Genomic DNA, 22,470 nt, shown 5'->3' with positions numbered 1-22,470 from the left:
CTTGAACAATGTCTTTGTTGCAGGGCTCCTTGCATGGAATCAGACATACACAGGGCTAAAACAATGAACATTAGCCTGTTAGGGAGAATTCTAAATTGGATGACATTTTTGTGTTTACTTCAATCCTTTCTTGCTTACTCAAGAAATAGCAGAAGGAGCATACTGTGTTAACCAACTCCAAGGCATAAATATGTTAAGTGCAGATTTGTAAAGTTTGGAGAAACTATAAAAGCTTTGACGAAAACAGGGAAGCTCGCACAAGCGGGTGAGCTGGCAACACATCCATCTCAGCTCCACACAATGATGGCAGCAGCCTCCCCTCGCTCCCAGGCTTCACTGAAGGAAATGAATGTTTACCCTTGTTATTTAATGGTTCCTTTTTTGTGTTGGGAAAGAATAGAGCCAGGCACAAGAACGATCAAAAAGCTTTAAATCCTGCCGCAATTAATGCATGATGCACCCTAATCAGGTGTGGCTTCGCTCTCACAGTTTGAGGTGGGTAGAGTGGAAATGTGGCATTAAACAACTGGGCCTACCACACTCCGCACCTTAACTACTTTGCGCCCGAGATGTAGATAGCGATTCTGGAGGAGGAACGGTCGGATGGGAAACATCCATGCTGCACTCACCCTGGCTGGCCACACTGTGGTGCTTTGCGTGCAGCAGATAGAAGGGATGGATGAGGGCTTACTGTATTCAAACACACATCTCTTATACTCGGAAGTCTGCAACAAAGAGCTTTTTTTTTCTTTTACTTTCTCATAAATGGTATTGTATCATTTTGAGCTAGCAAAGCGCCGAAGCGTATCATTCTCTATTTGATCGATTTAGTCCGCTTCTACATCCGTGGATTTTCACAGCACGACGACAAAGATGGAGTAGTCTATGAAACTTTTGAAGCTTTGTAATGTTTTCCCAGCTTTGCCTCTCATTCTTTCTTTCTTTCTTTCTTTACGGTTTCCATCCCTAACATCTGCTCCCAGCCAGCCACCTGTCTACTGTCAAATGCAATATTAATGTACGCCATCCACTGTTAATTATTACCCCTGAATGTGGTCATGTCAAGCTGAATATGCATAACAGGATTGTAAAGAGCCATTTTATTAGAGGTGATCACTCTCCTTCCTTTGCCTTTCTCCTTCTCTTTTGCTCCCCGAGACCAAACGCCATTTCTCAGGTCTTTCTATCCACTGAAGTTGTAATTGTGAGTGTGTGTTTTTGCGCATGAGTGTGTTTGTGTGTACTCAGCGTGCCTCCATACACCACTACAGCTTGTTTCCCAGGAGACGCACAACTGCGTGTGCGAGGAGGGTGGCAGAGGGATGGTTGAGGGGTGGATGAAGGGATTGCGTGATGGAGGGGTGGCATGTCGACCCGGGGAAGGAAAAGGGGGACTGCGGAGGGGTGAAGTAATGAGAGGTGTTGTAGGAGGGGTGCTGCGGAGGGGGTGGCAGTAAAGCGAGGCCAGGCGGGTGGCATGGCAGTGGGGCCTCCTTGTGTCCCAGTCCCCCTTGTCCCTCCTGGTCCCCTTTGCGGACAGCATCTGCAGCCTGCTTTACATGCAAAACACACCCTGCAGAGAGGGCGTCTACACATGGGGATAAGGGGACAAGAAGAAAAGCATTCCTGAGGCAGCGCTGGGAGAAGAGGGAGGTGGGTCTCTTCAACAGCCTCGCTCTACCAGTGTCTCTCCCAGATGAATCCGTGGGGGAAAGCAGTAATGAGGGATGAGAGGATACGTTCACCGCAGATGATTTTGCTTGGTGCTCATTTCCATACACAGTCAACGCCATTTTTTTTCATGTCAAGTTTCATTTACACCAGACCTGACACTATCAACCAATTTCATCTCGACGGCAGGTTCAATTTAACCCAGGAACAGGCTATTAAGGCCGTGAAACTCAAGCGAGTGTGAACATGAGAAAACCATGAGCGGACTATTTTGGGAATTTTAGCACTGTATTTCAATTGAAATAAATTATTATTTTACTAACCACTAAACACTTTGCACCTCCGGGTGATCGCAGCATGTGTACGGCCAATAGAATTGAAGTTGCAAGACAGACATAAAATAGTATGTTGGACGTGGCACAGATGTGGATCCTATGCTACATCAAATATTTTGTTCCAAGTGTTTTGTTTTAGAATTGGGGGAAATAATTTTCAGCATAATTCATGTTAGGCAACGTCACAATTTATGGGTTTTTACTGTTTTTTTTGTTTTGTTTTGTCTTCTACCAAATTCAAAATTCAATAAATGCATTTTTTTAACATTATGCATTTGACTACATTTACTGTTATTGATTATGAGGAATTAATCCACATTTGTCATCTTTTGTGATCTTTTCAAATGTGTTAGAATGCTCTTACTTTCTCATCTACTCGTTTGCTCTGACATCACAACTTACAACTTTGGCTTGATTCCCTAAAAATGATTTGTTCATTTAGAGCTCTGTGATTAGCAGTTGCCCTAAAACGGCCAGGAAAGTTCTAACCCTGAATCTAATATTTTCCTCATTGTCACCATCTTTTCATGCTGAACTTGGGTGCAACCAATCTGTCCACAGTAGTTGTCTGTTGCTGGCAATAATGTTCCCTATTGTTACTCAAGGAAAGTAACATAAAGGGATAACCCAAGGTCTAATATTCTAATGCTGCATTCTGTTTCATTTCTTTCCCATTTTCCTTCCTTTATGTTCAGTGTTAAGTCACCGTGCTGCCTGTAACAATGTATCCAACACTAACCAGATGTCCTGGCATGTGTGTGACTTTGTGTGCCTGTGTGTGAATGCCACCTGCCAAGGCGAGCAAGCGCATATTTTAATGTAGTCGTAACCGCACGCCCCTTGTGCTGTGAAATGTCAAATCACACAGGTTGAATGGGTCGCGTGGTCTGCCAGCAATGGCATTAGAGAAATATCATTGGCACATTGTCTTCCATATTGGACTGTCATTTTGTGCCCATTTTGAAGAAACACGTTACCAAAAATGGCTGCCAATTGACTCCCTTTTGGGATGTACGCCACTCAAGTGATATTTTGTGGTGTTTCATCTGTTGCAGACCAACTTTGAAAGGTTGTCATCGTTCCTAGTGAGCCATGAAGGAAGAATATTCTGGTCTTTCTTGGGTTTGTCAGTAACTCTTAGAGGAAAACAAATGCCACAATTCAAGAGTGGAGAAAAAAAAATTACATAGAAATAGCACATACGGAAAGTCTAACACTTGCTGTGCAATTGCCAGGTTTTTGTTCTGTCAAACAAAATGAGATCAAGATCATTTTAATTTCAAAAAAAATTTCACAATTAATATACTTATAACGTGCAAGTAAACGAGGGAACATCATTTATTTGGAGAGGGGAAGTAAAAATAAGATGTTATGGTTGCACAATTGTGCTCACCTTCCTTTTCTTAAAAAAAAAAAAAAAAAAAAACACCCAAGCCCAGCTACAGTTTTCAAGACCATGCTTGAAATCTTAGAGACACGTGGGGAGATTTTGTTCCGGGGAAACCAGAGTTAGACTTCTTGGCCATAATTCAAAATATTAGGTTTGGTATAAACAACACTGCTCATCCCCAAAGGTTGTTTTGGCCTATTCAGAGAGTTTAAATATAATTGGTTAATTGTGAACCAAACCACATCCCCACTTACTGTACAGTAAATTAGGGTGTGCACATATGTGCAACCAGGATCTCAGCTGGTTATTTTTGCTTCTCCTCAAAGCAATTTTTTTGTTCTCACTTGAACATTACATGTTATACGGTCACATTAGCTATAGGAAAATATTTGAAATGATTTATCTTGCTTCACTTCTTTTAATACCACAAAAACTTGCGTTTGAACAGAGCTGTGTGGAGCTTATATCTACTGTACCTTTACAATCATTTGTGTTGGACAACCCAAGAAACACAGAAAAATGTTTCCCATTCATATTCCAGTTTTCCCTTCATTTCCAACAAACGATAAATTAAAAGTAACAGGCTATGATCATAAACATACCTCAATTTCTAAATAAGCCACACTAGCTTCTTGTACTTTCTCTTTCCTCAAAGGTGAGCTTCCTCTCTTGTTTCAATAACGCTGCAGAAAGGATTTGTGCAAGATTGCTTTCTTTGTGTAACTACTGTGTGTAACAATAAATGGAGGAAATGAGGGCAATTGACTGACTTTGTGCTAAGTTTGTACCTATCAGGAATTACATTCTGTCAACTGAGCTTTCAAAAGGCAGGCAAGAAGAGCGCTAGTCGAATGTCGTTTGATTTGCTGCCTAAGGAAGATTTTTATAGTTATAGTTTTTTTGCATATTTAACAAATAACAGACCTTCTGATCACATTTTTGGTCAAATATATACAAAAATGGACATCCGTGTTTTAAAGCGATGCATTTTCAGAGTCATAAAGCAACACAAAAATTAGCAAGTTGTGTTCTAAAGTGACCTGCTTCAAGCTCACTTTGGTATTGTCTGTCAATCTGAATTAGGGTGCATATTGATCTGAATTTGGTAATTATTTATTTCTGTATTGCCAGTCGCCATGGTATCAAGAGAATTCTTTCCCCCACCATTCAAGACATTGTCTACCAGCTATAAAATTGTCAAATAGTATTTATTTCACTAAACGGCGTCTAATTAGTCTCCTTATCATTTTCTGAATTTATACAAATTAAAAAGAATGTGACGTTGTGTCATTCCAGTATCGGTATTTTATTGTATCCAAGTCAAAATGTTGGTATTGTACAACTTTAATGATCAATAAAGCTCTTGTTAGCACACAGTTGTTGTCCGTGCGATACTGCACATAACATTTTGGAAACAAAGATGGAGCTTCACTTGGCACCGCTGCACTCATTCATCGCACACCAACTGCTTGTCCTGTTAGCTCCTATCCAAAACAATCTCATAAAATCTTTTATCAGCGTACTTATAAGTTTATATTTTTTTACCTATTAAGGCAACATGTGCCCTGCGACTGACTGGCGATCAGTTCAGGGTGTTTGGCCTGAGGTCAGGTGTGATAAGGCGCCGGCACCCTACGTGACCCTGAATAGAATAAGCAGTGTCGAAAATAAATGAATGCAAGTCAACACATGACAAGGGGAGGAAAAAAGATGCAACACCATTGTGGGCTGCTGGTGTAGGTTGGTGCATACTTGTGGCTGTCTCGAGTCTGCATCTTCCCTAACACAGACAAGATGCACAGGGAGTATGCCATAATCAATCTTAAATGATTGCAAACAGCGTGTGTCCCTCAAGATGATCCTTCTTTGGTGATCGCTGATCAGTAAAGACACTACTCCATAGCTGTAATTCTAATTCTCAATGTGACCGGAGTCACTTTTGGATGTTACCAAGGAAAGAAAGCAAGTGCGGAAGTATGCAAATGTCTGCAGATGGCGTTGAATAGAATTGACTGTTTTAATATGACAAGCATGAACAATGTTTGAGTGGTCGCTATCAAATTCGATGCGATGTAAATGTAATTATCAGACTTATTGCAACAGATATTTTTCACTTTGCTAATTTTTTTAGCTTGCAAACATAGTCATATGCCACCAAAACATAACATGTGGAGGCTTGTGCATGCTGTAAACTGCCTCTCAAAAGCTGCTGGGAGATCACAGCAGTGTAAGTTGAGGCAGCTGGGGCTGACTCAACAGCTGTCTGGTTTGTCGACTATTTAGTCCTTTACTCCAGGAATCATCCTTGGTGTCCTCCAGCGCATACCTTGCATGCTTGGGGAGTAAAAAGGAAAGCACGCCTTTGCTGTCTTGTCGCTGCCAAATCTTCTTTCCTGTGAAAATTGTGTTTCTTTCTCCTGAAGTTGTTGTTGTCTTGTTTATGGAGGAGTCTATCTTAATCTGTCTCCCCTTGCAGTGGCATAGAAAACCTTTTGGATACCCAATTCCAGATGTTCAAGCCACTCTGAAGGGAAGAGGCGTACCATTGTATAATTACAAATGTACACAATTAGTATCCGGTTTTAAGACTGGTTCTAATCTTAGCTGAATACCTCCCTGGGTAGTACTAAGAAAGTGCTTCATGGTATTGGAGTTTGGGTTGGGTGCTCAACTGGATGAGGTCTTCAAAAACTTTGAGAAAAACAAAATACATTGCTGTTACGGAACTTGACTTCTGTAGCACTCTTTTCCCCATCAGTAATGTTATTTATGTATTTTTATGGATCTGTTCAGTATATATGTGGCGCTCTGTGAATGCACGTTCATTCACATGATGCAAACCTGAATCATAATCTGTGGCACCTAGCACACTCGCCACCCTTACTGAACCTTAATGTCTTGTGAAGTGAGGTTTTGCTGCAAGATTTATTTTGTGGTGCGAACCGCCCTGGGACAATCCAGAATCTCATATCACAGCTTTGTGTGCTAAGACATCAACAACTCAGTGCGCGTGCACTCTTGTCGAAAATAGTTTGTTTCTCTTCATCTCCCTCCTTTTAAGTCACACTTCCGACACCAAAGACAAAATGGAAGCCACAAAGACCTCTCTCTGTAATTTCCCATGTCTCTCTACGCACACAGCATAAGCAGATGGAGATGCAGCTCCCTGCCCCCATGTGTACGTGTGCTTCTGTGTGAATGCATTTCCAACTGTCTGAAGTTTACAAATACGACCTAGCTTTCTACATTGAGCTTTTTGGTTGAGCTGCCTTTAACTTTTGTACTGGCACATTTGGGCGAGCCTGTTTTAAACAAGCTGTAGGTTGTTTCCCCCCCATGGTGCTGTTTATTTGGTAAACACAGTTATTTATAATGGGTGCGAACCAAAACAAGTCTTGCGAGACCACACTATGATATATTTTCAAGTGAATCAAAATCTAGATTGTCCATATCATTTTTTAGAATTAATAAGAAAGCCCATATTGTGTTTCATCAGAAACCCACCAACTTATTATGTGACAGCAAGTTTTCAACCTCCCGCAGTATTTAAGACTCCACATTGTGTCTGCTCCAACAATTTTGGTCTGAAGGACCTGGAGCTGGTCATCCCTGTTCATCTCCTCTCAAACTGGGAAGAATGAGATACAGTCCTTGTCTTTTTCTTTTCACTCACTCACTCACTCACTCACTCACTCACTCACTCACTCACTCACTCACTCACTCACTCACTCACTCACTCACTCACTCACTCACTCACTCACTCACCAAATGCCCCTGTCTTGTCCCAGCTAGCAAGCGGCTGTAGAGCGAGGGAACAAGAGGCCCCACCACTGGGCCAGCTGTTCCAGACTCCCTTGCCACCCTGGGCCCCACATTCCCTCATTCAAGAGAGCTTTGTAGTTCTGACATCTTGGAACAGTTTAGCAGCTCAGGTTCTAATGCTGCTGTAATAGTAAGGAGAGAGGGAGAAACAGAGGGAGGGTTGGGAGTACATGCGGGTGGGGAAAAAAAAAAAAGGCTTTATGTGTGCTTGCTTGTTCCACTCAATCTCTCCGCTTCCCCCTCTCTTGATCGGCTCAAAACCCCCATCTTGAATCTCTTACTGTACGCTAACAGGCCTTATGCTTCACCTACACTATCCCATAATACAGTTGTAGAAAATGATATCATCTTGCCTTTAGGGGTACACGACTTCAAAGATAACACTTTTGATTCCTAGATTCCGAGGTAATGCCTTTTTGGCTCTGGAAATAGGACAATTATTGATAATTTATCCTGTTAGTCTACATTTGTGAAGTGTTTTCTGCAAGGGGCAGAAATTGGCTCCTACTCTGTCCCCATTTGGCAGTGTTAATGTGCCACTTGATTGAGCACAGCCAAATCTGTACCTTCATCTCCTAATGTCCCCATTAATTATATAAAAGACTGATGTTTATTTCAATGTTCACAAGCTACTTGGTAAAAGCAAGCATTGAACAAAACCAAAATGTTCTGAAATGACAGTCTGACGTCACACAAAAGCCGAATCACGGTATTGACATGTCCCGAGACGGCTGTTGTGACCGCTGTCAATCTCCATACAGTATATTCAGTGAGCATCTTAAAATTTTAAAGCCTCTCCCCCAGCTTTGTCTATCATGCAAATTGGCCACACAGTCAGTGTCCAGGCTACTCAACACAATACGGTTAAATTGTCAACAATAAGTGAGGTAGTGTGTCAAAATGATACTTAGAAAATTGCTGTTAACTGTCATGGAATAAATTTCTTTTTGATTGACACTCTGCATCCAAGTCCGCTCCCTGATCCAAGCCTGACAGTTAACTTCATGAATTTATGACATTTTCCATGGCTCACTTTGTACTCTGTCTCCCTTTCATTAGTAAGTAATCTGTGCTGTATGGAACGGAACCCTCTGGTCAATGACATGCAGACCTCTTAGATTCCATTGAGTGCAACTGTCAATGGTCTCAGTGATAGAACTTATTTTGCAGATAATGCATTTTTTTTCCCCTCTCATTCCACTGTCGTGCTGATACATGCCACACATACAAGGAATGCCTTTTTGTTGGCAGTTTAGAAGTGCGTCTATATGAAGTCAGTCAACTACAAAAAGATGTTTGAAAGTGAGATATTGTTTCTTGTAGTACCCTTTGTGACCTTAAGATGGAACCACTGCATACATTTTATTGGCTTCTGAATTGTCATTTCATGCGTTTTTAGTCAAGCGCTAACTTAAACGTGTGCATTTGTTGATAAAGGTTGCTCCAATGATGGAAAGTGTGATGGCTAGTTTATGTTCTTCACTCATTAGAACACACTATCTGCTGCATCTACTGGTCTTTTTCAAACTGTGAAGCTATAGTTTTCTAAAGTTTATGATTAAAGTCACACTTGATATAGGAAATAGATTTTTTTTAATTGTAAGGTAACAGTGTGTGTATGCAAACATTGAATATATGAATAGTAAAAAAAAAAATCCATATTTCATTTTCTATATATCCTTCACATTCTATGTGTGAGGAAGATCTCTGGACTTTTTCCTTTTGGTTGGAAACTAAATGTGCAGTTTCTGTGTTTCATTTCTAGAAGGTCTATTTTAAAAAGTTGTCTTTGGGGGGGAGCTAGTGATGAGGTTGTAATAACAAAATAAAAATCAGCACCATGGTCCATGTACTCATGGCAAAAATTGCCACAGAAGCCAGGGTCTCTCATTAAAATAAATAAAAATAATATGTTTGTGTTTTGGTAATGCAATAAATCCATTTATGAAGCAATTAATTCAATGGGTAATTAACAATTCATTTTGGAGCAGGCATCACGGTGGGGTAGTGTTAAGATGTGTGGGCTTTGATTTTCTTTCTCCTGGTACACGCACACACACGCACACACACACACACACACGCACGCACACACACACACACACACACACACACACACACACACACACACACGCACGCACACACACACACACACACACACACACACACACACACACTCACACGCACACACACACACACACACACACACACACACATACATTCCAAAAACCATCAAGTAAAATTTATTGAGATGGACCATATGTGTGAATGTGATTGTTTGTATGTGCCCTGTAGTTGAGTGGTGAGCAGTCCAAGCGCCTCCCACCTCTTGGATTGGGTCTAGTTACCCGTGACCCTAAATGACAAAAAGGAACTTTTCTTTTGACACTTACAAATGATTGGAGTACAAAATCATAATCTTCCAAGTGGAAGAAGAAATTGAAAAGATGTTCTGACCTTGACTCCCCAACAGTGGCAAACGACATTATATTGTATTGTTAGACACCTTTTTTTTCTTCTTTATAAATGACATTGTGCTAAAAAAAAAAATTATCAACAAATGGCATTCCTGATTTATACATAATTACTGTCTCAAGTTCTCAACGCAGATGTATTCCTCGAATGATAAATTTCCTTTCATAATATATAAAAGTTTGATTTGCTCTATGCTCCTTGACTTTATCAACCGTGCACTTTGAAGCTATTGTTGGTGAAATACTTGAAAGCCATTTGTCAACAACGGTCTCCAATAAGACGGATTATCCCCACACAAAACAGCAGGTGTGAAAGCACAAAGAGTGAGGTCATAAACACTGAGACGATTTAACTGTCCGATATAATTTATCATTTCATTTAATTTTTTTAAGCGCTGACTGAGTCGGACACAAAAAACAATGCAAACATACAATATAAGTGATTTTGGTTTGTCCTTTAGTATCACATTAATTAAGATTACATAATTGTTCTCAAGGCATACAAACCCATCCACATTTACGTCCGTCTGAGTTTGAATGGTCAGTTAAAAATGATGCACATGTGGTCCGAGATTGAACGTCTTCTGCATTTTAGAGGAAGTCTCTTACTGGAAGTTCCTAACATATTCGTTTCCCCATGAGAGTCCTCAGGTGGATATAATAAATCTTTGTTGCCGTGGAGCAGCTGCAACCTATAGTTAAGATAGCTAGCTAGCTGGGAAAGACAGTCTCTGGTAATTAGATGGCTAACTACTCCCATAATCGTTGAAAGGAGCTCGCCTGACTTCACACGATGCATGCGGACTCTCCCAAAAGATGTTCCCTATTCCACACCCACTCAAATCCCAATCAGTATCACTAATTTGTGTACACATATGAAAAGCCAAAGACAATGCAAGAAACACTCAAATGGAGTTTGAGGACATGTCATGTCGTCACATTCGACCACCAAACGTGTAATGCACATGTTCAGTCATATTGCTTGTTAGGCATTTTGTCCCTAACTTAAGGAATGTCTAACTTCAAGCACAAAATTCAGTGAGGCTGTTTTTTTTTTGTGATTTATATCAGACTAAATTATGAGGTCATAAAACAAAAACTTAATGATCATTTTTGTTGTTGTTTTTTTGGTCATACTTAAATCTGTATAATTGTAAAGAATAGAGTAATGTATATAGTTATTAAATGCAAAATGGCTTATGCCAAATAACTGTACATGTAGTTGTAAGTGAAATATGCACAAGTGTGAGCGTCCTGGATAAGTGTTCACACAAGATCCGTTGACAAGTCACCAAACAGTACAATGGAAACATAGTGGCGCGATGACGACTTTGCGTACTTCCTGTTCTTGGTATTCATGTTTGCGAGGATTTCTAGGAATATGAAGCAACTGCTTGTTGTTGTTGTTTTTTCTTCATCTTTCTAAAACATTTGTCAACACATTTTATAAACTATTTTTTTCAATGATATAGTGCAAGTTTAAATGTCAACTATATCTTAATATGTAACTTTTATGAAGAAAACAATGTATAGCTTGTGGTTGACCAAAAAAAAAGTTTTCTAATCTTTTAGTCAATATTGGCGATATTTCCCGTTATTAGTAGTTATTGTTGTGCTATTTATATTATTTTTCTTTCTTTTGGGGGATCTGTTTTGGATTTAGCCATAGGTGCTAATCATCAAACGAAAGGTAAAGGACCTCACTCTCTGGAGCATGTTTACCTGATTGTTGATTAGAAGCCAAAGTGTGGCAGGTTTTTACTTTTTGGACCTGGATTTGACATCACTGAATGAGATACAAACCCATCAATCGCATCTTGTCAGTTATGAGCCTCAATAATATTTATCCTCAAAATAATTTCTCGCCCCCTTAAATACAAAGTATTTTCACTCACAGCAAAAACGGACCAGCATGAAGAGCAATCAGATTCATGATAATTATGGTCACGCCTCTAGAAAAGATTTCAGAAAATATCGTTACACATGTGAGCGCGAGATGATAACTATGCCGTGGTGTGGTACATATAGTATGTTTGTTATCTAGGTTACCATGGTTACGTATATTCAAGCTAAGAAATGATGTATCATTGTGACCTAAGTTGTGTGCTGAAACAACTTCAGATCATAGATATGACATTTAAATAGATATGCTTGAATTGATATTCATCATACTTTTTCCTCTTTTGATCTTTCAAGGTTTTACATTCATAGAACAAAATGAATTATGGCAAAATATTCTATAATGGTGTGTGGTCCTGATGTGACATTTGCCATCTTTCTTATGTGTCAGTCTGCTCCTCTGATGATTTAGCCAGAACGGAACATGGGTCTTTAGAGAGTTCCATCAACTCAAAAGTCGATTTTGGAACCATCTGGCATGCCAGGCGGGGACAGTGCGGATTACTCCAACACTGTCTGTGCGCTGTGGATGCCAACATTTGACTTGTGCTCACAAGGTCATGACCTTCAAGTCAGTTCCTTCCAGGCGGCCTGTCTGACAGCAGGGTTAAGTTTATTTGATACCCGTGCATGTGGTACTTGGAAGTGCTACGTTTCTGGAGTTAGCCCGCTTGCCTTTGATGCTAGGGTTTCTGTTATGTTCCCACTCAGTCTATTGGGGACTTTAGTCCATCTGGACAGACTTCTACAAAACTAGACGATGACCACCCAACATACACACGCACACACATGAAGTTTCTCACTCCCACATCCTTTATCAGCCATCAACCAAACCTTCAATCAAAAGTTATTTCCATCCCTTTTCCGAATTTGGAGGCCTCCACATCGCCGCCTTTTAAGGGATCAACATTTTTTACCCACATGCATAATTTGTATTCCTGATTCACATATTTTAATGATCTTTTAGACCTGGAATGTACAAGATGAAGATGAAGTTGAACAGCTAAGTTAAGTGAACAGCAATCTTAGAGGACATTCAGGCATCACTGTATCTTTAACAGCTGTAACAATATGATCTTCAAATATATGAGGTTTTTTTTTTTAGGATTTTTGTGGTCACTCACAAAGTAACTCTCCCCTGAGAGCTGCCCTGGAATTTGCTGAATCTTTGAACCCTGTGGACAGCCGGCTGGTTTCACAGGCCTGAGGAATCTTTCGGTGGTTCCTGGTGCCAGGAGGAAGGCATTAGGTGCCAGGCAAGAGCCTCACTTGTCCTTGTTCAAGCTAAAGGTATATTCAACTAAGATACTAGTTCGTAACTGCCTGTTGTTACATAATTTATAAGAATGTTTGCGTGGCAGGACTAGAATAATAAGTCATTTATCATATTTTTTGTTAGAGGAAGTTTTTGTCCTGTTCTAACAGGATGTGCTGTGGTATTGTGCCTTGAAAAAATATTCATACCCCTTGATTTTTTTTTTCTTCTTCACATTTTGCCACCCTACAACCACAAACTTCATTGTTTGTTTCATCAAGATTTCAAATGATCAACCTACAAAGTAGCACATCATCATGAAGTGGAACAGATATGATAGAGTACATAGCTTTTTAGGCAAAAGAAAATCTGAAAAATGCGGTGTTCATTTGTAGTCAGCCCCCCTGCCGCAATACTTTGTGTACTACGTTTACAGCTGCAAATCTTTAAAAATATTTCTCTACCAACTTTCACATATAAAGACTGATTTTTTTCATTCTTATTTGGAAAAAAAAGTCAAAGATTAGCCACATTGGATGGAGAACATCTCTGAACAGCAATTTTCAAATCTTGCCACAGATGCTCGATGGGATTTAGGTCTGGACATTGATTGGGCCATTCTAATGTGAATATTCTTTGATTTGAGAGCTGTTCCTCTCTTCACTGGTGTCATATGAGGTTCTAGAGTAGTCTTGAGGGTATGAAAATTGTGTCCACTTCCCCAAAAGTCCCGACCATCGGTCTTATCTAAAATATCTACATTGTGCAGGGATGGCATTCATTCAAGAGCTGCTGTGTGTTAGCTACTTGGTGGTATGATCACGATGCAGACATGCAAATGATGAAAACGTTTATTTTCGTTCAGCAACTTGGACAGACGAGTGGTAGATGGTCCTAACGACATTGCTAAAATATTTCTGATGGAGGAGGTTCTAAAATGCAAGGTGCAATGAGGATTATATTTCATCATCATTAAAGTGCGAGTTTTCATTCATGATTTATTTGGTCCCTGACTATCATAAAAGCATCACCCCATGTATGCTTTGTATAGTATTAAGTTATTGTTTCCCATGTACTGTATTACAATCGAGTGGTCAAATTTTCTGTGGAGTGATGGGCACCAGAGTTTGAAGGCATCACTCTCCAACACAAGCTTTGAATGTCAAGCCTGTCTGACTTGGTCAGGAGTTCAGCCATTCCGCATTCTTGACCAAAGTATAAAGCAGACCTAATCCCCTTTACCAGGTAGCTAGAGTTGGCAGTGGAGCCAGAAATTCCTACAGCATACCGATTTGGGGAAGTTGCTAGGGTTTGGATGGACAATTCCGACAACAATAGAGCACTCTCATTCAAAGAAAATAGGGTTTAAGTTGTGTGAGAAAGTCCTAGCACCACAGAGATAGGCACTATGTGGAATGTGACATATTTAGAGTGCTTTTGATTCACAAACATTAGCCACATTTGGAAAAAAAAGTGGGTTGGGATAATATTGGGCATCCAGAAGTATGGTCTGGAGCTGGGAAAGAGTGGGAGACAAAGACAGAAATGAAAACAGTGAGGGGAGTAGGTTATGGAAGTTTGGGATGTTTGTTTTTGATCTCATGACAGCCAGTCTGTAGTATGAATGTCCAGCAAGGGAGGACTGCGGTAGCACTGGGCTCTCCAGAAGCTTACCTGGCCATCAAACTGAGCCACCGACCTGCCAGCCTTGCTTCCACCAGCACAATGTCAGGGATCAGGATCAACTCGACAAGAGTGATTTGAGCGACACAGAAGGCAGCGTCTAGCTCCTTTATCTGGCGTCATAATGCTGCCAGAGTCAAAGGCCTCCTCAGAGGTAGAGCAGTATTACTGACCTGTCCTGCTGCTTCTCTCAAGCCCAGTGGATTAGCGGTGAAAAGGCCCCTAGAGAAAAACTGTGGGTGAAATACACTGGTCTGTCTTTGTCTCGTCTGTCTGCTCGGCCGGGGCGCACTGACTTTAGCCCTCTGTCAACCAGGCCCGGTGAAACCCCTCAACAAAAGCTATTCATCTGTTGTACTGTATATGCCAAATGGCGGGAATTCCTCTTCACGACTTGTTTTGTAAGCTGCATCTGTCCGTCTGTCTCTTTGCAGTTACAAGTCTGTTAGGAGAAGAATGGTTTCTGTGCAGCTGGGGGGTTTCTGCATTTGCCGAGTAGATCTGATTAACCTTCTGTGCGCTCGTTAATGGCCAATGGACCAACATGTCTTTTGTGTGATTTGGTCATTGAGACACTTGATTAGTTTTTCTCTTGTAAAAGAGGAGCACGTTTGGGCCTATATATGACCTGTAAGCTTTTCTTGTCTTGAGTATTGTAACCCCCATCCACTTTGGTTCTTGAGATATTGCACTGGATCTGTTCTATACAGCAGAACCTATGAATCAGAATCTCCCTTAAGTCATACAGTTTTCAAATCAATAAACAAAGAAGCAAATTAAGGAAACCTAATGGCTTTTGAGAACTTGCTACACTTTTCAAAGACCAAACCGAATCCAAATCTATATACAAACATGTTCGAACATTGCCTCAATTCCTCTCTGTTTCTCACTGCAAGGCTATGAAGGAGATTTACCCTGGTTTCATTTTATTTCTGTGTCATTATGTCACTATGTTACTCTACTCTCCAAAATGTGCAACAAAGTGTGACTCTGTGATGTTTACTACTAGGTTCCCATATTATAAAAAAATAAAAAGGCTGCCCAGGGGTCAATCGCCCATTCCCAACCAGCTCACCGTTTCAGTGGCTGGAAATCCCCCTGTGCACAAAGAGGCCAGAAATGATACCACAGCACTGCAGGCAAGGGAGGGAGCTTGGGACAGTATTGATACGGTAAGCACTTTTATCTGGGAAAGTCCTTAAGGCAATGTAACCAATTGTTGTTGGCTGCAAGTGTGCCAAGTATGTATTACCGGTTTTGAATTGATAATTATGATAAGCTCATTTCCTGTGTTTTGTATTTACAAGTCATTTCAATTTATGGTTTTACAGTAAATGATTTGTCCCAGTTAGAAGCAATATTTGAATTTATAATTGATATTATATATGGATAAAATAAGCTATGAGATTGGTCACAGAATGTAAACTCCCTCAATCAAGATATCACGGTCCCATTAATTGTACATGACCCACTCACTATTTTCCCAGAATCCGCTCTGGCAGAGGGATTTGTATTTTATTGGTCAAAGTTAACAACTTTGATGTGGTAGTTGTCACTGAGAGGAAATGTACCAAAGATGGAAATGAAAGTTCCCATGAGTTCCCAGAGTCTCAATGGGTATCAGGGTAAGTGAGTGGGACATTTTTGGTGACGAGCAGACGTGGATTCCTGGCCGTCCTCGAGGGATGAGCAAGGTGCATTCCCAGTTAGACAGTGCACCATAGAAAGAGAAACCAGAGAGTCCACAAAGAGATGAAGCGGTCACAGAGAGGATGTGTTTTCCCCTGGTATCATAATGCAGTCCTCAGTAGGTCGACATTTGACTGCACTTCAGAGAGAGCGGCAGAGAAGTGCCGCCAATCCATCTAGTTGCCACATAATCCTGTATTTTCACAGCCATGAACGTGCTTCTCACGCACTGCTTCTATTCCAATCCCAACCCATGTTTTTGACATCATGACTAGGCCTGAGCGTTATGGCAAAATAAAATTTAAGCACAATTATTTTTTTCTCATTAGGTCACATCTCAATTTTGACCACAATTTTTAGGTATTTCTTTTGAACTGCTCATTTGAAAGCAGTTGGACTGAAAACTAAAGAGACCAGATAGTATTACCGTTATTTCAACATTTTATTAACATATTACATTTTAAAAAGGGAAACGATGGAAAAGATGTACATAGAAAAACTAAAACATTTTTATCTCCACTACAGCAAAAGTATCAAATAACTCAGTTCACAGTCTTGAGTGATTTTGTAAGTATGCGAGAGATAAAATAAGCAAATTGCCTCCTTGGAAATAATGAAGATGCCTTAAAATCTCAACATGATAATTTTCAATTTGCAAATGTGCATCATGAAAATATGACACGATTGATTGCTGCTGTGGCCCAGTGGCTGCATCGCGGGTTAGTGGCAGCCAAATGCCAGCAGCAGAGGCAGGCTGTGCAAATTCCGCTCACTTTGTCATGCGTTCCATATAATCACACGGGAGTAGTATTTCTGAAATAATTATACAATGATGATGAGTAAAATGGTGTCACCTGCATAAAATTTAAGAAAAACTCATGCCTAACATCCATTTCACTGCAGGCAATTCAACTGTAGTTCCTACGTTAAGAGCCAAATCAACTACCTTTAACTTAAAGGTATGCATCATATGTATTTCTTTTGTCCCCCATAACGAAGGTTTGTGTATAAAAGCTTCCTTTCTTCTGTAATGTCCGTCTTGATCTCATTCTGTCTCTTTGTGTCAATTATACGACACTATTTACCTGGCGGATGGACATGCGATCAACACACCACTCTTCTCCCCAGTGACCGTGTCACATATCCCTCCGCCCAGCAAAGTGGTGCAGCACAGCGGTCCACAGCCTTTTTACGAGTGTATAAGTGATCAAGTCATCACAAAAATCACGAAAAATCCATAGCTACGCCGCATTGGACGACAAGCCGCAGGGTTCAAAACTTGAGTAAAAAGTAGTGGCTTATAGTCCAGAAATTACGGTATTTCACATTAGTAGGCATGATTAATTATATTATGTAACATATTTATACTGTAACATAATTTTGTTTTTATTTTGTGTATAGGTATACTTTCTTTTATGATTAACATTGGCCACTGTTCCTTGTATGAACCTTGAAGCTATACGCAACCTTTACCAATGTTGCAGTCCATTTCATTTAAAAAAAATAAGTTTTTGAAAGCCTGTACATACCACTTCTACACCCAGTCAGATGAATGCCTCCAGTTGATCATATGACTTGTGGAGGAGTTTTAAAAAAAAAAAATCTTAGGTCTGATGTCTGATCCTATGATTTTGATGGTCTAATAATAAACAAGACTAATAAGTTTCAGAAAGGAATGACTTGTGGATAACCTTATGAAACTTAGTGTTAAATGTTGCCAGGAAATAAATTATGTACTTAACTCCACATGCTGCTGCTTTTCATTAACACAACGTGACCACGTAGCGACAGCGCGTTCACATTCACAGAAACTACATTTCCCAAAACAGTGAAAAACAGTATGTGGGTGTGTGGATGTGCGCGCTTGTATTACCGTCATTTTCAGTGTATAAGCCGCACCGGACTATAAGCCGCACCAGCTAAAATTCTGGGGTATTTTAGTATTTTTCTTACATAAGCCGCACCGGACTATAAGCCGCACGTGCACACGAGTTTTTTACAAAGAAAGACAGTACACAGAAAGCCTTTTTGAAGTTTGAATAACATGCTTTAACATGTCTTTCTAAACATTGCCTGTGACGTAGCAGTAGTACCGCAGCAACACGGAAGTGTGCACGCGAGTTATTAACAAAGAAATACTGGACACAGAAAGCTTTTTTAAAGTTTTAATAACATACCTTAACATTTCTTTCCAAACACTGCCTGTGACGCGGCAGTAATACCGCAGCAACACGGAAGTAACACAGCACTAATAGGGTTTGATTAAATAAAACATACCGGTAAAAGTCACTGAGACGCGGCGGTAACACAGCAGCAACACGGTAGCACAGCACTAATAGGGCTGATTAAAAAAAACATTCTTATGAAAGTAAAATAAAGAGCTTCATCGTCTTCATCTTCCTCCTGTGCACTGAAACCATCGAAGTCTTCCTCAGTGTCCGATTGGAATAGCGTTAGATATCCTTCGCCTCACACTTTCTCAGTCTCTCTTTCGTCGTCGCTTTTATACATTTCTTCGAGTGTGATGAGGGTCTGTTCATGCTAATCTTATTCATGCACGAAGCGCTAAATTACATTAAACTAGCGAGCGACACGTATAGCTCCAGAGTAGACGGGACCACGAAATAAAGAAAAGGGTGCCGCAACACAATGTCATCAACATCGACTGCCTTTAGCTTAAAAGCGGCATCATATGCATTTCTTTTGTCCTCCATAATGACGGTTTGTATATAAAAGCTTCCTTTCAGTAATGTCCGTCTTGATCGCGTTCTGCGTGATGCGCGAAATGTTCAAAACACAAACTAGCACGTTTTCTTCGGCGCATTATCTCTTCTTCGTCTGTCTCGCTCTTGCTTCCTGCTAGAGCGCCCCCTGGAGGCCGTAAAAATTCATAAATACACCGCGCCGCCATTTAAGCCTTAGGGTTCAAAGTAACCTTCTGAATAAAATGCATTAAAAGTTCACATTCATTACAACTTGTTTTTGGTGAGCAAAATGTCAGAAGAATTGAATTTAAATGCTGATTGCTTGGGTTTTAATACAATGCAGATGGTCCAAACAGCGCCACTGCTTTGTGTAATCTCTGAGTGACATGGCAGAGTAAGAGAAAGGGTTTAGAGCACAGGTGTCAAACTCAAGGCCAGATACGGCCCGCCACATCATTCTATGTGGCCCACGAAGACAAATTGTGCATCAAATTCGTGTGTCATTACTAGAATTGCAAATTGTCTTCACTTTTAATAATATCTTTTTTTCAAAATATTTGACCAGTTTTTACTCGTCTGATTTGAAAACGAGTTGTCAGTTTGTTTTGTAGCTTTTACTGTATATAATAGTGTTAAGAGTAAAAGTGATCAAGTCATCACAAAAATCACGAAAAAAATCTTATATAAACTGCACCTGACTATAAGCCGCAGGGTTCAAATTTTTGGAAGAATGTTGCGCCTTATTCACCGGAAATTACGGTATATAACTCACCAACAGGACCGCTCTTCTCTCAATGATTGCATCTGCTTTAGAATTTCCTATTTAAAGAATCAAGGCGAGATGATGTCAGGTGTTAATCCCATTGGACCCAGTGGACAATCACCTTATTGTTTGCTGTAGTGATGTTATACACTAAATTTAACTGTTTTTAGGGAAGCGTTGGTCAGCCAAATAAAAGAAAGGAAATGTCAACATTTGTCTTTTGATGAACTACAAAAGGCAAACTCCCACATGGAGTGGTAAAACCAGAAAAAAAATCAGCTTCTGAAACAAAATCAACAAAATATGAATATGCAAGAAGGAAGATTCAAACTCTAAACGTGACCATGAAAATTTACCATTACAGATTGTTTTAGTAGGAGTCGATTCTTAATGGAAACAATGGTCTGTTCACCCACTCATTGGAGGAAGTAGAGTGGGAGAACAGGAGAAGGCCGAGATCAAGGCTGTTCTGCAACAAGGGAGGTCAAACAGTAGCATGCTGCTGGATGGTTTCCTTGGGAAAGTTTGCAGCTCGTGCTTAGCTCTCTGAATTTTAGCTGGGGACAAATACCACATAGTGCTGAGAGGAAGCCCATAGGAGAGCCACAAGCACACGAGAATGGAAAATCTTCAAATCTTCGTGTGTATTTTACATAAAACGTAATGTCCTCTGATAGTTTCATCACTGTCATTTTACGTATTTTGCGTAACACACAGTGTGTCGGCAGCCACACAACAACATTTATAGATTTTGGAACTCAGTCCACACAAAAGGCACACGTTATTAAAAGATGCATCGTTGGTTTTTGAGAAAGTTTAAGGCTTTTAAGTTCGCCTTATAGTGCGGAAAATACGGTAATTGAAGCCCATTGAAATGCTTTGCGAAAAATAAAATTCTTCCTAAAAGGCTGTTTAACATTCACTATATCTTTTCTACTAGTATTGTGGGGATAATGAAGAGAACAAATCACAGAAAAAGAAAAAAAGAAAAATATTGGCAATATTGGAATTTGAAAAACCTTCCTCCAAACAGCAATTCTGCAAGGGTCGACTAATTCTGAATTTATATGTATAGTGCAGCTCCAAATCTGCCGTTCGCTGCTAATACAACTGTATTTATAGTAAACATGCATGGCCGCAACTGATTTCTTTGTGCCTCGGCAGCAAGACACAGTAATGTTGAGAGAATATTGAGAACACCACCGACCTATGCAGACATTTATACCAGGATTTGCTTTTTTTCTTCGAAAACCACTTCCCTGCCTTCCCTTTGCTCCCTGTGACGATATCATGCTGGAATTCACTCCTGGTTGGTCCATATTGGTCTGAGAGCAAGAGAGAGAGAGAGAGAGAGAGAGAGAGAGAGAATAACTGTATTGCAGATGTCTCTGTTTAGCAGACACAAAACTTTACAATTGCTTACCCAATCCTATTTAACTCACTTATTCTATGATTTGTATTGTTTTCCTTGTGAATAATTATTTTGGCATTTGGGTTAGCGTCTTTAACACATGGACTAGGTTATGTACTGAGTTCCAAGATCTTGTCTGACATGTCAGACAGGTTTCAGTATACTGTGTGTGCAGTAACATGCACTGTAAGTTGCTGTACTCAAACAATGTGGTGCTGATAATCGGGTTCTGTCAGTGTGGATTCAGTAGCTGTGTGTGAGACATGGGGGGCACGCTGTTGAGTCTTGCGGAGGCCTACGAAGGGACTTGCTCCCACCTCCTCCCCAAAGCTCAGCGGCTCTAGATTGATGGGGGAGGTGTTGCCTCTCTCTGCTCATTCATCCATCACACATTTATTTGTCTTATAGAGGAGGGGAATTGGAAGAAAAGACAGGATAAAGAAAAAAAAGACTTCCAAAATTATCAGAGTTGGGGGCTGCAGTGTGGTGGGTTGAAGAGTTGAGCAAGGGGAGGCCCCTTGCCTGGACAGACTCTCCTCTCCTGCCCCCCTCTATGCAAGCAAATGCTGGAAAAGAAGTCTTACCCTCGTGACCCCCTACCATTCTCCAGAACCGGCACTGATAACAAAGGCAGATAAAGCCAATGGGGGGGCAGATTTAGTGAAGATTAGCTAGCCAGCAGGTTTGGGATTTCCTCTGAGGTTTTTGTCAAGTATGAGTGTCCATGCACATGTTTTATACATGCCTGGTAAACACCAATAGCAAATTTAGGAGAGGATGTCCAGTTGGTGGTCTCTGTTCTCGTGATTGGTACTAGTATATGTGTGACAGGACAGTGAGGCCAAATGACTTGGCAGAGGAAACAGTACCTGTAGTGTATAAATGTGCAGTGATTTCAAGCGAGCTGGAATCTCTCCATTGCAAGATGCAACTCATGAATAAAAAGTCAGTTTTGAATGAAGATTTTCGCTTTTGTTTATTAACATGCCAGCCAGAAAACGCCAAAGAAATAACTGGTTTGAATTATTGCTATCGTCAAGCTTGGCCATGGCTTCTCATGGAATGATGACTAAATAGCAAATTATTACCTACTGCAATGGCATGCTGGGTGAACTTCATAAAATGTTACCTTCTAATGTTTGTTTGTCTCTAATTGATGTTTAAAGACAAGACCAGATGCCATTTATCTTTTTGTTTTTGTTCAAACCACAGTAAGGAAAATACCAATGTTTTGTGATATAATATGATGAAGATGTGTTGTGGGGAAAATATGTGCAGGAGACAGGAGGACCTCCTTAGCTTGTCCTTGAGGCTATGGAAGAGTGTTTGTTTCCCCAACTGCATACCTCATGGTGGAACCCCCAGAGATCCTATTT

The 22,470-nt window shown here is 40.4% G+C and overlaps 1 protein-coding gene across 4 annotated transcripts in view; it reads left to right on the top strand.

Moving 5' to 3' along the window:
* The window catches only part of ccnd2a (cyclin D2, a), a 126,297-nt gene that overhangs the window by 14,507 nt on the left and 89,320 nt on the right, over positions 1-22,470 (top strand). Inside the window, exon 2 of one of the 4 annotated variants that reach the window (XM_049722768.1) lies at positions 12,694-12,878. The exons of 2 other annotated variants lie outside the window; for them this stretch is intronic. The gene's annotated coding sequence lies outside the window, so the exon portion shown is untranslated. Of the gene's footprint in view, positions 1-12,693; positions 12,879-15,539; positions 15,699-22,470 lie in introns of those variants that run through there. One more of the 4 variants, XM_049722769.2, reaches the window with a different exon arrangement.

The sequence above is a fragment of the Syngnathus scovelli genome, chromosome 6, assembly GCF_024217435.2.
Source record: "Syngnathus scovelli strain Florida chromosome 6, RoL_Ssco_1.2, whole genome shotgun sequence".
Taxonomy (NCBI): Eukaryota; Metazoa; Chordata; class Actinopteri; order Syngnathiformes; family Syngnathidae; genus Syngnathus; species Syngnathus scovelli.
The sequence above is the reverse complement of the archived record's forward strand: the minus strand, read 5'-3'. Positions and strand labels throughout refer to the sequence as shown.